Source organism: Anomaloglossus baeobatrachus, chromosome 2 (genome assembly GCF_048569485.1).
Source record: "Anomaloglossus baeobatrachus isolate aAnoBae1 chromosome 2, aAnoBae1.hap1, whole genome shotgun sequence".
Classification (NCBI taxonomy): Eukaryota; Metazoa; Chordata; class Amphibia; order Anura; family Aromobatidae; genus Anomaloglossus; species Anomaloglossus baeobatrachus.
In genome coordinates, this window is record NC_134354.1 from 50,461,129 (window position 1) to 50,475,228 (window position 14,100).

The 14,100-nt window shown below is 49.0% G+C and overlaps 1 pseudogene; it reads right to left on the reverse strand.

Moving 5' to 3' along the window:
• Positions 1 to 6,191: 6,191 nt before the first annotated feature.
• LOC142286605 (ferritin light chain, oocyte isoform-like) overlaps positions 6,192 to 14,100 on the reverse strand; it is a 16,277-nt pseudogene continuing 8,368 nt past the window's right edge.

Below are 14,100 nucleotides of genomic sequence, written 5' to 3' on the forward strand. Positions count from 1 at the left end.
CGTTGCGACATCACTAACATCGGCTAGCGATGCCGAGTGCGATAGTACACGCACCCGTTGCACATGCGAAATCTTGTGATAGCTGCCGTAGCGAACATTATCGCTACGGCAGCTTCACACGCACTTACCTGCCCTGCGACGTCGCTCTGGCCGGCGACCCGCCTCCTTCCTAAGGGGGCGGGTCGTGCGGCGTCACAGCGACGTCACACGGCAGGCGACCAATAGAAGCGGAGGGGCGGAGATGAGCGGGACGTAAACATCCCGCCCACCTCCTTCCTTCCGCATAGCCGGTGGACGCAGGTAAGGAGATGTTCCTCGCTCCTGTGGCTTCACACACACAGCGATGTGTGCTGCCGCAGGAACAAGGAACAACATTGTATCTCTTATTGGTGCGACATTATGAAAATGACCGACACTACACAGATCACCGATTTTCGACGCTTTTGCGATCGTTTATCAGAGCATCTAGGCTTTACACGTTGCAACTTCGTTACTGGCGCCGGATGTGCGTCACTTTCGATTTGACCCCGACGATATCGCAGTAGCGATGTCGCAACGTGCAAAGTACCCCTTACTGTATAGAATCTAAGACATTTATAGGAGCTACAATCTGTCTATACTATCACTCGTCTCTTCTGGGCTCAGCTCTGAGTGATCCATCCTTCTTACCTCTATCCCTCTCCTCTTTTGTGCTTTGCGCTCCTTCTGTGATGTCATCCTCCTGGGACACCACTTGAAAATTCACTTACTTGGTGCCCATGCCGCCATGTTTGTCTTCATTGCTTCACTGGTGATGTACTTTTCTGCAAACTCAACTCTCCTACATAGCTTAGTCAACACTACTGTATCTTTGTGACATCTCTGCAATATAGTACTCTGATGCAAACTAAGTTCTACTACATCGCTGGGTAAAATCTGCTATATCTCTGTTCTAGCTCTGTAACTTGTTGTTCACTGTCTATTGTCAAGTGTAATCTGTCTCAATCAGTAGAGCCTATGAGATAGATTGCAGCAAGTTGGGGTTGATATTTGTCTCTTTAGAGGAAGTGTGGGTTTTTCTTTTCTCTATAGGAAGCAGGGATGGATTGTTGTCCCTTTACAGGAAGTGAGGGAGGGTTTTTGTCTCTCTACAGGAAGTGGGTATGGGTCTTTGTCTCTCTATGGAAAGCAGGGGTGGGTCTTTGTCTCTCTAAAGGAAATGGAGTGGGTCATTTTCTCTCTAAAAGAAGTGGAGGTGTGTCTTTGTCTCTCTAATGGAAATAAAGGCATGTCTTTGTCTCTCTACAAGGAGTGGGAGCAGTGTTTGTCCTTCTAAATGAAGTGGGTGTGGGTTTTTGCCTCTCTAAAGAAACTGGGGGTGGGTCTTTTTCTCTATAGGAAGCAGGGATGGATTGTTGTCCCTGTACAGGAAGCGGGGGTGGGTTTTTGTCTCTCTACAGGAAGTGGGTATGGGTCTTTGTCTCTCTATGGAAAGCAGGGGTGGGTCTTTGCCTCTAAAAGAAATGGGGCGGGTCTTTGTCGCTCTAAAAGAAGTGGAGGTGTGTCTTTTGCTCTCTACAGGAAATCGAGGCAGGTCTTTGTCTCTACAGGGAGCGGGGGCAGGTCTTTGTCTCTACAGGGAGCAGGGGGCAGGTCTTTGTCTCTCTAAAGGAAATGGAGACAGGTCTTTGTCTATCTACAGTAAGCAGGGACAGGTCTCCGCTACTCTAAAGGATGTGGAGGAGAGTCTTTGTCTCTTTAAAGGAAGCAGGAGTGAGTTTTTGTCTCTCTATAGAAGTAGTGGTGGGCTTTTGTTTTACTACAGAAAGTGAGGTGGGTTTCTTGTTTTTCCACAGAAAATGGGGAAGGGTCTTTGTCTCTTTACAGCAATTTTGGGTGCTTACCTCTGTACAGAATGTAAATAATCTTTGTCTATATAAATCTTCAGCTCACCTCTGATCCTTCAGTGAATTGCAGACTCCCTGCCGGTGCTCGGAGCTGCCTTGGCCTTGGGCAGTATTGGACAATGCAAAAATAGAAGAAAGGATCTCCAGCAGCTTGGTAGAATGAGATAAAAAATAATTTTTATTGTAGTCCTCTAAAACCATAGAAGTAGCAAGTGAACACAGTTAGGTACCCAGCTAGAGCTTTCTACAGAAATCAGAAATTTTTTTTGCCTCTATAGATAGTGGGAGATGTTTTTATCTGTATAGGAAGAGGGGAAGCAAGTTTTTTTTGTACAGGAAGTGGGGGCAAGTCTTTGTCTCTGTACAGGAAGTAGGGAAGGGTTTCTGTCCTTCTACAGGAAGTAGGGAAGGGTGTCTGTCCTTCTACAGGAAGTAGGGAAGGGTCTCTGTCCTTCTACAGGAAGTAGGGAAGGGTTTCTGTCCTTCTACAGGAAGTAGGGAAGGGTCTCTGTCCTTCTACAGGATGTAGGAAGGGTTTCTGACCTTCTACAGGAAGTGAGGACTGATCTTTGTTTTATGCTTCATCTCTCCTGTCTGTTAGACTCCATACAAGTATGAGATAGTGTGACGCCCTGGCAAAGCCAGGTTGTCACAGAAAGAGTTAATCCTCCTTGGTAATCTGATCTCACACCGGTGAAGCAGGACAAACCACAGCCCCCAGTGTAAGGGTACCTTCACACTTAGCGATGCAGCAGCGATCCGACCAGCGATCTGACCTGGTCAGGATCGCTGCTGCATCGCTACATGGTCGCTGGTGAGCTGTCAAACAGGCAGATCTCACCAGCGACCAGTGAACAGCCCCCAGCCAGCAGCGACGTGCAAGCGACGCTGCGCTTGCACGGAGCCGCCGTCTGGAAGCTGCGGAGACTGGTAACTAAGGTAAACATCGGGTATGGTTACCCGATGTTTACATTAGTTACCAGTGTGAGCAGGGAGCAGGGAGCCGCGCACACTGAGCGCTGGCTCCTTGCTCTCCTAGCTACAGTACACATCGGGTTAATTAACCCGATGTGTAATGCAGCTACATGTGCAGAGAGCAGGGAGCCGCGCACACTGAGCGCTGGCTCCTTGCTCTCCTAGCTGCTGTACACATCGGGTTAATTAACCCGATGTGTACAGCAGCTACATGTGCAGAGAGCCGGAGCCGGCAGCACAGGCAGCGTGAGAGCTGCAGAGGCTGGTAACTAAGGTAAATATCGGGTAACCACCTTGGTTACCCGATGTTTAAATTGGATACAGCTTACCTCAGCTGTCAGACGCCGGCTCCTGCTCCCTGCTCGCTTCATTTGTCGCTCTCTTGCTGTCACACACAGCGATCTGTGTGTCACAGCAGGAGAGCGGCTTTGAAGAAAACGAACCAGGGCTGTGTGTAACGAGCAGCGATCTCGCAGCAGGGGCCAGATCGCTGCTCAGTGTCACACACAGCGAGATCGCTAATGAGGTCACTGCTGCGTCACAAAAAGCGTGACTCAGCAGCGATCTCGGCAGCGATCTCGCTGTGTGTGAAGCACCCCTAAGAGAAAAGCAGAGCAGAGGGGAGGGGCTGGAGCAGAGTGTTTGGAGAGGCAGACAGAAGAGGAGTCTGGAGTTGTAGCTCCCAGGCTGATGGTGAAGCGTGCTCCGAGAGGGCCGGGACAGGCTGTGAGTGAGGAAGGGGCCAGAGGTAGCCGGGCAGGGTAGTGGCCCCCCGGCACCTGGGTAACCCGGATCACTGCAGGGGAGTGGATTCCCCGTTGCCGGCTGAGGAGAAAGAGGAAGAGAGTGGAGAGAAAGGCACCTGGCTGCAGGGAAAGAATAGGAGCTGCTGCACCATGTGTGGGACACTAACACCCCCGTACCGAAGGCTGCGGACACCGACAATTCCTAGTTTACCAGTGACTCCGTGTGAAATACTTGTGAGTACGCCCGTGCCCTCGGGCACCGCACCGCAGCACTGCGCCCTGCTTCCTGCTTACCCCATCACCGGGCCCCGGGACAACCAACCCCCTACCCACGGAGGGGAGAAATAACATCTAGCTGCTCCATATCATCACTCCCGGGATCCCCGTCCAGAGCAGCGGTGGTGTTCCAATCACCACAACCGTGGGTGGCGTCACGGACAATATAAATCTCCCTTAACAAACCCCCTTTTACTGTGGAGCCTGGGATCACAGACCGGGTCACGCTACCGTGATACCCACAGGAGTGACCCCGTGGCCCGGATCTGAGTACCCCTGGTCCCCGGGCGACACATTTGGCGTCACGAACAGGATCGAACCCATCCAGTTACCTGGAGGAAGTGCGCCTTATTCTGGACTGTCAGCGGTGATCCGCTGCAAAAATTTTGAAAGTCGCCATCTTTGCCGCCATTTTGGGCGCGAAAATCTCCCGCCCAGCACCTTCTTCCCTAAGCGGTGGGCGCGAAAAAGAGGCTCCGCCCCCTGAGAACGCGGGCGGAAGTGAAGCTCCGGAGGACCGGAAGCGAAAGAAAAACTTTAAAAGTTGCTGGAAGGACTGCTCCCGAGTACCAAGGGGGAGCAGGAGGAAGGAACCGCAGTTCATGTGACCAGGACTGTAAAGGCAGGGACGCCAGGACTTTGCCTAATTCCGTTCCTGGACAAGCAGTAGCCGCAACCCCGATGACATATTACCCGGCTCCGGCAGTCCGCCCAGCCGCCACGGTGATGACGTCGGCTCCGGCAGTCCGCCCGGCCGCAACGGAGGTGGCACCCGATTGGAAGTCTGCTCCAGATGTGGCGCCAGCCGCTCCCAGGTACCCCGTCACGGCTGTGGAGCAGCCGGAGTGCACCTGCAGAGAGGAGGAGCAGGCCAGTGAGAGATGGAGCCCTCGGCAGTTAGCGATGCCGGTTGTAGCCGGCGCTGAGGGCATCCAAGTGGGCCTGGCTTCCGAGCAGGAGGCAGAGCACGGAACCCGTGCCCCATACTGGGAGTAGCGGCAGCGGCAGTGGTAGTGGAGCATGGACGGCTACCCACAAGTTAAAAAAGTTGACTGTTTTATGGACTGTCACCCCTGTTGAGCGCCCTCAAGTTCAGGAGGAGGCCATCTGCACAGCAGGTGGGGGCGGCAGAACAGTTTAGAGTTAAGAAAACGTACCTCCCGATGTGGGAAGATGTATGATTGTAATGTGTTTATTTTTGCTTTTTCCAGTTTTAATAAATGTTGGTGGCCAGACGGCCCGAGGACGGGCCGTGTTTTACCAAGGGGGTGTGTGACGCCCTGGCAAAGCCAGGTTGTCACAGAAAGAGTTAATCCTCCTTGGTAATCTGATCTCACACCGGTGCAGCAGGACAAACCACAGCCCCCAGTGTAAGAGAAAAGCAGAGCAGAGGGGAGGGGCTGGAGCAGAGTGTTTGGAGAGGCAGACAGAAGAGGAGTCTGGAGTTGTAGCTCCCAGGCTGATGGTGAAGCGTGCTCCGAGAGGGCCGGGACAGGGTGTGAGTGAGGAAGGGGCCAGAGGTAGCCGGGCAGGGTAGTGGCCCCCCGGTACCTGGGTGACCCGGATCACTGCAGGGGAGTGGATTCCCCGTTCCCGGCTGAGGAGAAAGAGGAAGAGAGTGGAGAGAAAGGCACCTGGCTGCAGGGAAAGAACAGGAGCTGCTGCACCGTGTGTGGGACACTAACACCCCCGTACCGAAGGCTGCGGACACCGACAATTCCTAGTTTACCAGTGACTCCGTGTGAAATACTTGTGAGTACGCCCGTGCTCTCGGGCACCGCACCGCAGCACTGCGCCCTGCTTCCTGCTTACCCCATCACCGGGCCCCGGGACAACCAACCCCCTACCCACGGAGGGGAGAAATAACATCTAGCTGCTCCATATCATCACTCCCGGGATCCCCGTCCAGAGCAGCGGAGGTGTTCCAATCACCACAACCGTGGGTGGCGTCACGGACAATATAAATCTCCCTTAACAAACCCCCTTTTACTGTGGAGCCTGGGATCACAGACCGGGCACGCTACCGTGATACCCACAGGAGTGACCCCGTGGCCCGGATCTGAGTACCCCTGGTCCCCGGGCGACACAATAGATTTTCAGTAGGTAGGCCATTGGACAAGGGGAGGCAAAATGCATGCTGGGATGTTAGAGAAAGGAAATCTCTGCAATATATAGTGCTGGCAGAATGCTGATGAAAAATACTTGATGGCAAATTAGTGAATCTGAGACTTGAGAGATTTCCTGGACTTATTAGACTGGCAACAGCACTTTGACGTTGTTAGTGGTGGGGCCATAATACCATATTTTTCTACAGACTTTGTGTGAAAGGAGCGATACGCTCTGCTACTTCTAAATATTTTAACGCTATCAAAGCTTTAAACAGGTAAAAAGTTTCATCCAACGGGTTAAATGTTTGACTTCTCTTGAATGACATTGCAAGTTTTCCATAGAACATGAGCTTCAGTCTTAACGAAAGGACAAAACCAACAAAACTTAACGTCGACCGATTGCCCCAAGGATTCCTAAAGTAATAACATGGAAGTGAATTCATCCTCAGCCTGACGGCGTGTCCTGTGCATGACTTTCAATTGTTTTGTGCAGAAATCAGAACCCTTGTGTCTTTTGTGCTGCAGGTGATGCTGTAGTGACGTCCATGAAGACAGGCCGTCTATTCCAGAGAGTGCATCATTGTCGCTCCAGGCGTATTTTGCATCTATAGATGAGCTTATGGTATTATTATAAGATGACTGGATATTTATCCAATTTAAAATAACAGAAATCTGAGATTACCATATAAACTTCAGGCAGATGACTTTTTTTTTATTGCTCTATCTTAATAGTCTTTTCAAAAAAGAAACACGTATGTTCAGTTTCGGACTGGGATTCCTTAGATCAATCAAAAGATTGGTGGGTCCATCATCCATCTGTAGAGAACATGTGCTTGTCCACACGCAGGAGATATTGATTAATGTTGATTATTTCTGGATTATCCCTTAACCCCTTCCCAGCTGGACGATTTCCGTTTTTATTTTTTCCTTGTCTTTTTTTTTCTCCGAACTTTTTAAAAACCTTTTACATCAACGTAGCCACATAAGGGTGTCATGATTCAGGCCAGTATCTGCCTCTGTGGTTTCACCCAGCTCCGGCCTGGTCATGTCAGGAGTTAATTCCTCCCTGCCTTTTTCCAGGTTAGCGCCAGTGATAGTTTATGCTCTGCAGCGTGTATTACTGACTCAGGTCAGTTATCCGATCTGTCCTGCTTCCCTGCTACCTGGTTCTGATCTGTGCCCTCCTCCGTTCGTTCGTCTGTCCCGGTCCCCGACTACCTGCTCCTGTCTACTGTGTGTCCTTCTCTGCCTGTCTTATCCCAGTCCTGACCTGTTTATCCTCCTCCCTTGTTTATAGTTGGACTTCCCAGCATCTGACTTGTATCCACGTTCTTGTCCCTGACCTCCGTCTCTCCTTTCGGCTGTATCTGTGACTTCTCGGCTTCTGACCATCGGCTATCACCTGACCACGATTTGTCTATCCCTGTGCTATTGACAAGATATCCTGCTGCTGACTCGATATTCTGCATCCTCTATTGCCCTCTGGTGGTTTACCTGCTAATTGCACTCTGAAGTTACATTGCTTGTAACTTCAGCGTCTCTTAGTGCAGTGTGACAAAGGGCTTGTTTTTTGCTGGGTGAGTTAAACTTTTCAATCACAGTATCCATTTTATAATGTGATGACCTGGAAAGAGGCAGGAATTTTTTTTTAAGGGGTCAAAAAAGAATTGGAAAATAAATTTACTTGTGTCACCATTTTCCGAGACCTGTAACATTTTCACCATTTTGTGACAGATATGATATTTTCATTGCTTCTTGTTCAACCCCTTTGTGGTGTTGCGATAGCCAATAAAAATTCAGTTCTGATGTTTTAATTTTTTTCTCAATACAGCGTTGTCTGCTGATTGGATTATTTAATTTTATATTTTTATAGGTCAAACTTTTACCGATGTGGAAATAACATGTGTACATTTTTTATTTAATTTTATTGCTTCCTGTTCAACTCAATCGTCTTGCGGTGTTGCGATAGCCAATAAAAATTCAGTTCTGTTGTTTTAATTTTTTTCTCAATACGTTTACCGCCGATTGGATTAAGTATTTTTACATTCTCATAGGTCGGAATTTTATGAGCATGGAAAGAACACATAACACATTATTTTTTTGTTGGGAAAAACGGGATGATTCAAATTTAAATGAAATCATTTTTTTCAGATTTTTATAAACATATTGTGTTTTGTAATCCTCTTAGGGGACTGATCGCTTGTGCTATATACCGCAATACCACAGTATTGATTAGTATAGGAAAAATCATGCTCTCTTATGAGTGCGTTCATAGGAGCACCATCCTGACAGGCATGGCGGTCTCCAGCAGGGGGAGCTGATGTGCGTTTAGAACACCATGCCCTATGGGCTGCAGACTGTAAATTCCGCTGTCAGAGATTGACTGCAGTATTTATTATGTTAACTTCCGCGGGTGCAGCTCATTTCCAATTGTGGCTGTTAGAGGCAGATGATGGCTATACACATATCAATCTAAAAATATAAATTTACAAGTTAGCTAAATATTCAATTTTCTATTAGGTCTGGCAAAGAGCTTTTAGGATTAAAGAGGGTGATGCGTTTTTTTTTAATTCATTTATTCTTAAAAGAAAAAATTAAAATCTCAATGGAAACAAATTGTTTCATCAACTCTTGACAGTATTGTTGGCGGTAATCACCAGTGGAACTATTTGTCAGCATTTCTGATAACAACGTCATTGGATAAAATAGACTGACATTGGACATCTCGGAGGAAGGATTCCAGATGATGTGGATTCTGTTCTAAAGATTGCTGTAAAGTTATATTTTATCTAATTTTATTGAGATACTATTCTTAGTTTGCAGCACCAAGGATGTGTTCATATACGAGCAAATATGCTGAAGTTCTAATACCGCAGATGTCCTCAAATTAGACCATAACATTTGATTTGCAATAATGTTTTTTGATGCAAATAAGAGTTATCAGGTTTTACTGAGAAGAAGCAGGGGTTAACTAAGGGAGTAGTTAGCAGACCAACCACTAGGGGGCGATAAGGTAGCAAAACCAGCCTGGTCTAAAGCAATGCTTCCCCTAAGGAAAGCACTGAAGCTCACCTCAGTAGAAAGGCAAGCCCACTAGAGGGAGGTAGCGTAGTCAACAATCCAGGTCTGCAGCAGGACATCTCATCAGCAATACAGGAGAAAGGCAAAACCGTGATCAGGTGATAGCCAAAAGGTCAGGACGCCGGGAAGTCACGGAAACAGGAACGAGGAAACCAGGGACGAGGACTAGAGTGGAGACACAGGTCAGAGGTTGGGAAATGGCCAAAGAGAAGAACAAACAAAAAAGGACTAGACCAGAGGGGAATGGAGGTGGAGACTTGGACAAGATGGGAGACACAGGACAGGTCAGGTCCAGAGAGAGACAAAGTTCAGATTGGGTAAGGGTAAAGACGGAGGTCAAATCAGGTCAGGGAGAAGATGAGGTAAGGACGGGACAGAGCACAATACAGGTCACTCATGGGAACAAACACAGCTGAGCCGGAAATATCACTGGTGAAGCACCGAAGGTGCAGCTCCAGGATATAGCAGCCAGTCCATCAGAGCGAGGCAGTAAGGATTAACCCTCATGACCTGGAACCCTGACCTGAAAGGGAGCACTCACAATGGCTCAGCAATATAAGGAATATAATTCTACCTTCAACCACTTCCTGACTCTTTAGAATCCATTTTCTGGGATTTACATAATGCGACTCGCCAACAGTTTGGATTCTGACTTATTTGAATTTTACAGACAATCATCCTGGTTATCTCATACATAAATTTGACTTGCAACTATTTTACATATGATTAGATTTGCAGATTATTGCCATGTCACTGCATTATTACTGTCAGTACCTCAGAATCTCGCTCTCTCAGATCCGGTCTCCTTACTCGCTCTCTCGCCACTGGACTTCCACTGTATGTGGCCTTGACAACCATCAGACTATAGGTCTGCTCTTCTCACTCACTGGGTCTTCACTAGCTTCTAACAGGAAACTGTCTCCTTCCCTATTAACTAACCCCTCCCACTGTGGGCTAGTCCCAACACTTAACTACTTCTTTCTCTACAGTCTGGTCTTGCAACCACCTATAATGCTGCTATGTAATATACATGAAAATATTATAACATATTGCCCTATTGCATATAGTCTTGTTGTAAAATACATCACAATTCACATATCATATTATTTACAAAGACAAAGAACGCAATTCACATGGCATTACAACAATGCGATTGGTGTCTTCAGGAAAAAGACTGTGACAGAAACCTGTGCACCTCCTTACACATTCAGGTGTAGTTATTGAGAGGGTGTGGTCAGCTGTCAAAAGTAGATATTTTCAGGCATCCCCAATTGTCATGGCAGCCTCAGGATCTGTGGAAACTACAGATTTTGTCATTCTGTCTGCTTACTTACTTAGGGTCTAAGATAAGTGCAGGGAGTCAACCCACAGTTAAACTCTGCTGGGCTGCTTGTTTTGCTCCCTCACAGCATATGATCAAAGAGACTATCACGTTCGCTCCCCTCCTATATATGCTGGCTGGATTATTTAATTAATGCCATCTATAGTTTACCTATACCAGTCTCGAGAGGTGGTTTGATCCAGACTTACTGATAGTTATAGTACTTTGTTGCTGTGAGAAGTTGTGCCGATAACCCTTGTTTTATGTTGTTACCTTCTTGCTCTTTGTTTTCTTCTTTGTCTCTTACTGTTTGTTCCTGTGAGTTTGCAGGCTGTCTGAGTTTTGGCTTTCCCTTGTCTGTCTTAATCTGTATTACGATCACACTCCTGCCCCTTCCTTCTCTAGGGGAAAGGGGTAGCAGATTATTTCTGGTCAAGAGAATAGCCAGGCACGGGACTCATGCATCTCCACCATTAGGGATAGCCTTGAGGTTAGGGATAGCATAGGGTCTTCTAGTGTGAGGGACAGCAAAGGAGTCCCCTATCCTTCGCTATCCTGGTGTCACATTGTTACATCAGTAATCTCCACCAAGCAAAATCCAGGTGAGCAAAGTTGCATCCCAGGAGGGATTGCAGTGTGAATAGAGAGTAATGCGGGCGTCACACGGTACGATCTATCGTGCGATCGCACGAGCGATCATACCCGCCTCCGTCGTTTGTGCGTCACGGGCAATTAGTTGCCTGTGGCGCACAAAGTCGTTAAACCGCCATCACACGTACTTACCTGTTGAGCGACCTTGCTGTGGGCGGTGAACATCCAGTTCCTGAAGGGGATGGGACATTCGGCGTCACAGCGACGTCACACAGCGGCCGGCCAATAGAAGTGGAGGGGCGGAGATGAGCGGGACGTAAACATCCCGCCCACCTCCTTCCTTCCGCATAGTCGGCGGGAGCCGCGGGATAAAGGTAAGCTGTGTTCATCATTCCTGGGGCGTCACACGGAGCGATGTGTGTTGTCCCGGGTACGATGAACAACCTGCACAAAGAAAATTAAACGACTTAAAATAAACGATGTGTCAACGATACACGATTTGCGAACGTTCTGCGTCGCTCGTAAGTGTCACACGGAACCACGTCATAAACGATGCCGGATGTGCGTCATGAAAACCGTGACCCCGACGACATATCGCATGATATATCGTCTCGTGTGACGCCAGCATAAGCCACTGAATGGGCAAAGGATGCAATTGTGAATATGCAGGGATCTATTAGAGAGGCATAATTAGTGAGCTTCACTGCTGGCAGAGGAACCGGCAAAGAATGAGAGTGTTGGAGGAATTTGAGAGTATGAGTGCATGTTCTGATGGAGTTAAGTGGCCTGAAGAATACCTGAGTATTAAGCATTTTTGAGTGCACTAGCGCTTATTATGGCAATGGAAAATATATCTGTTACGCTAGGTATGGGGGAGTACCAAGCAAATGGCAAAAGGGAAGGGAAACCCTGCATCTAGGGAAGGAAGACATAGTGACCCCTGACCAAACTTACCGCTGGCCCCTGGGGATCTTCACCACCCTAAATAAGTTCTGCACCTATGCGCCGAGCCGGATACCTGACCCTAGGATGACCATAGAGCAGGGCCCTAGATAGGGAATGGGTGGGATGAGCGCTTTGTCAACCTCACTAAATAATAAAGAAGACACAGGGAGAGCACACATGAGGAAAGCGCATGAACAAATAATCTACAGTTGTTCAGCAAAAAGCCACAACGATCCCACAGATGAGTGCAAGCCTCCTGCTTGCATCCAGAGCTTGTGAAGGAACTGAATATCACCAGTACAAGTCCAGGGAAAATGAGAGTAATTAAACCTAAGGGGAAAATTTAGATCATTAGTGTCATGACTATAGTTTGACTCTGACGGGGTTAAGTCAGGTGGGAGGGGGTCTGTTCTGTTGGGCCTCGTTCCAGAACTCACGCCTCTTTATTACGGTGTGGAGACCTCTAGAATGACGCTAGTAATAGTTCCTGCTCTGCAGCGTGCGCAACCGGTTCTTGTGAGTTAGCCTGATCCGCCCAGCTTACCTCTCCCTGACCTTCGTTTCCCTTGTACTGATTGTCTGCCCTATCTCCCAGACACCGGTCCTATTCTGTGTCTCGTTCTCCTCTCCCTCTTTGTATTTACTTGTTCTCTTGGCCTCTGACCATGGTACCATTTCCTGACCACCGCCCTACTTCCCCTTTTAAACATCTGATGTGACCTCTTGGCTCCTGACCCTCGTGCTTCTACCTGTTTATAGCTTGCTCACTCCCTTGTTCAGACATGTGTGGCGCCCCTGACCTGGTCAGGCGCCACTGAGTACTGCACCCATGCTGGGGACAGTACAATACAGGTAATCCAGATGGCTGACAGGGGTGTGGAACACAGGCGCATAGTGATCAGGTCTCACACATGTACCTTTGAGAGGACCCCTGGGGATCCCAGGAGGGGGCAAAGCCTATACCTCCACTGGGATAGTGGCAGGGGGCCAAAAGCCTCCATCTCCTCTCAAGGGGTGTGGTGGAGAGTCTGGTTGCTAGGTGGCGTAGGCAAGAACAGGAGAGGAGGAGCAGTGAGTCAGTTAGAGGAGAACTCCAGAGGGCTCAGTGAGGAGCAGACCTGTGGGGTTGATGCTGTCTAACAGCGCCCGCGCAGTGGCTACTGACGGGGGAGAACGGTCAACTAGGAGTGCTACCTGAAAGCCAGCTTCAGCTAGAGAGAAAGCACGGAGTGGGAAGTAAGGAGACTGCTAGAGAGCACCAGGCCCAACCGGGCGGCAGATCCCGAAGCGAAGATAGATCCAGCTTTCTTCTGCTAAACCTGCCGGTGTGGGGCTCTCAAAGCCCACACCACAACACCACAAAAGCCGCAGCCACGTAACCGCAGTGAGGGCCCATAGGTCACAGGAGGCAAGCAGCTGGAGTGGCCTGGTCCGGGGAACAAGCAAACGGCAACCAAAAGGGGGAGAGAGGCTGCAGCATCTTCCCTGGGCGACCCCCATAGGGACTCAAAGTCGGGGTCACCCCAAACCACCAAGGGCTAAGGAAGGCGAGTCAGTAGTCACCCTCATAAAGTCAGCCTGAAGGATACCTGGTTCCCATCTGGTTCATCCCAGCTACGCCCGGGTTACTCACCCTGCCATCAAATGTGAGTAAAAACCCTAAAAGACATCCTGCCTGTGTGGTCATTCTGCGACTTGTGGTACTACAAACCTACACAGGGCCCTGGGGCTTGCCTCACTCTCAGGAGGCTACTACATCCGACTGCACCCACCATCAGCCCCAGGCGTCCCCTAACCTGCAGTGGCGGTCCCCACTGACCGCAATACTGAGAGTGGCGTCACGATCAAAACCGAAGATTCCCTACCTGTGGCCAGCACCAGCTACGTGGAGTCCCTGAAGGTATGCACCGATACAACACCTGTGGGGCTTCACATCTGGCGTCACGAACAGGATAAGGACTAGACCTGTTCAGACATGACTTCCTGGTTAAGACTTAAGCGGCTTTACACGCAGCGTCATCGCTAACAAGATGTCGTTGGGGGTCACTTAATTTGTGACGCACATCCGGCCTCGTTAGCAACGTCATTGCGTGTGACACGTATGAACAACCAAAAATACTCACCTTATCGTTGTTCGTTGTCCGGTCGTTGTAATCCCGATTATCATTGCT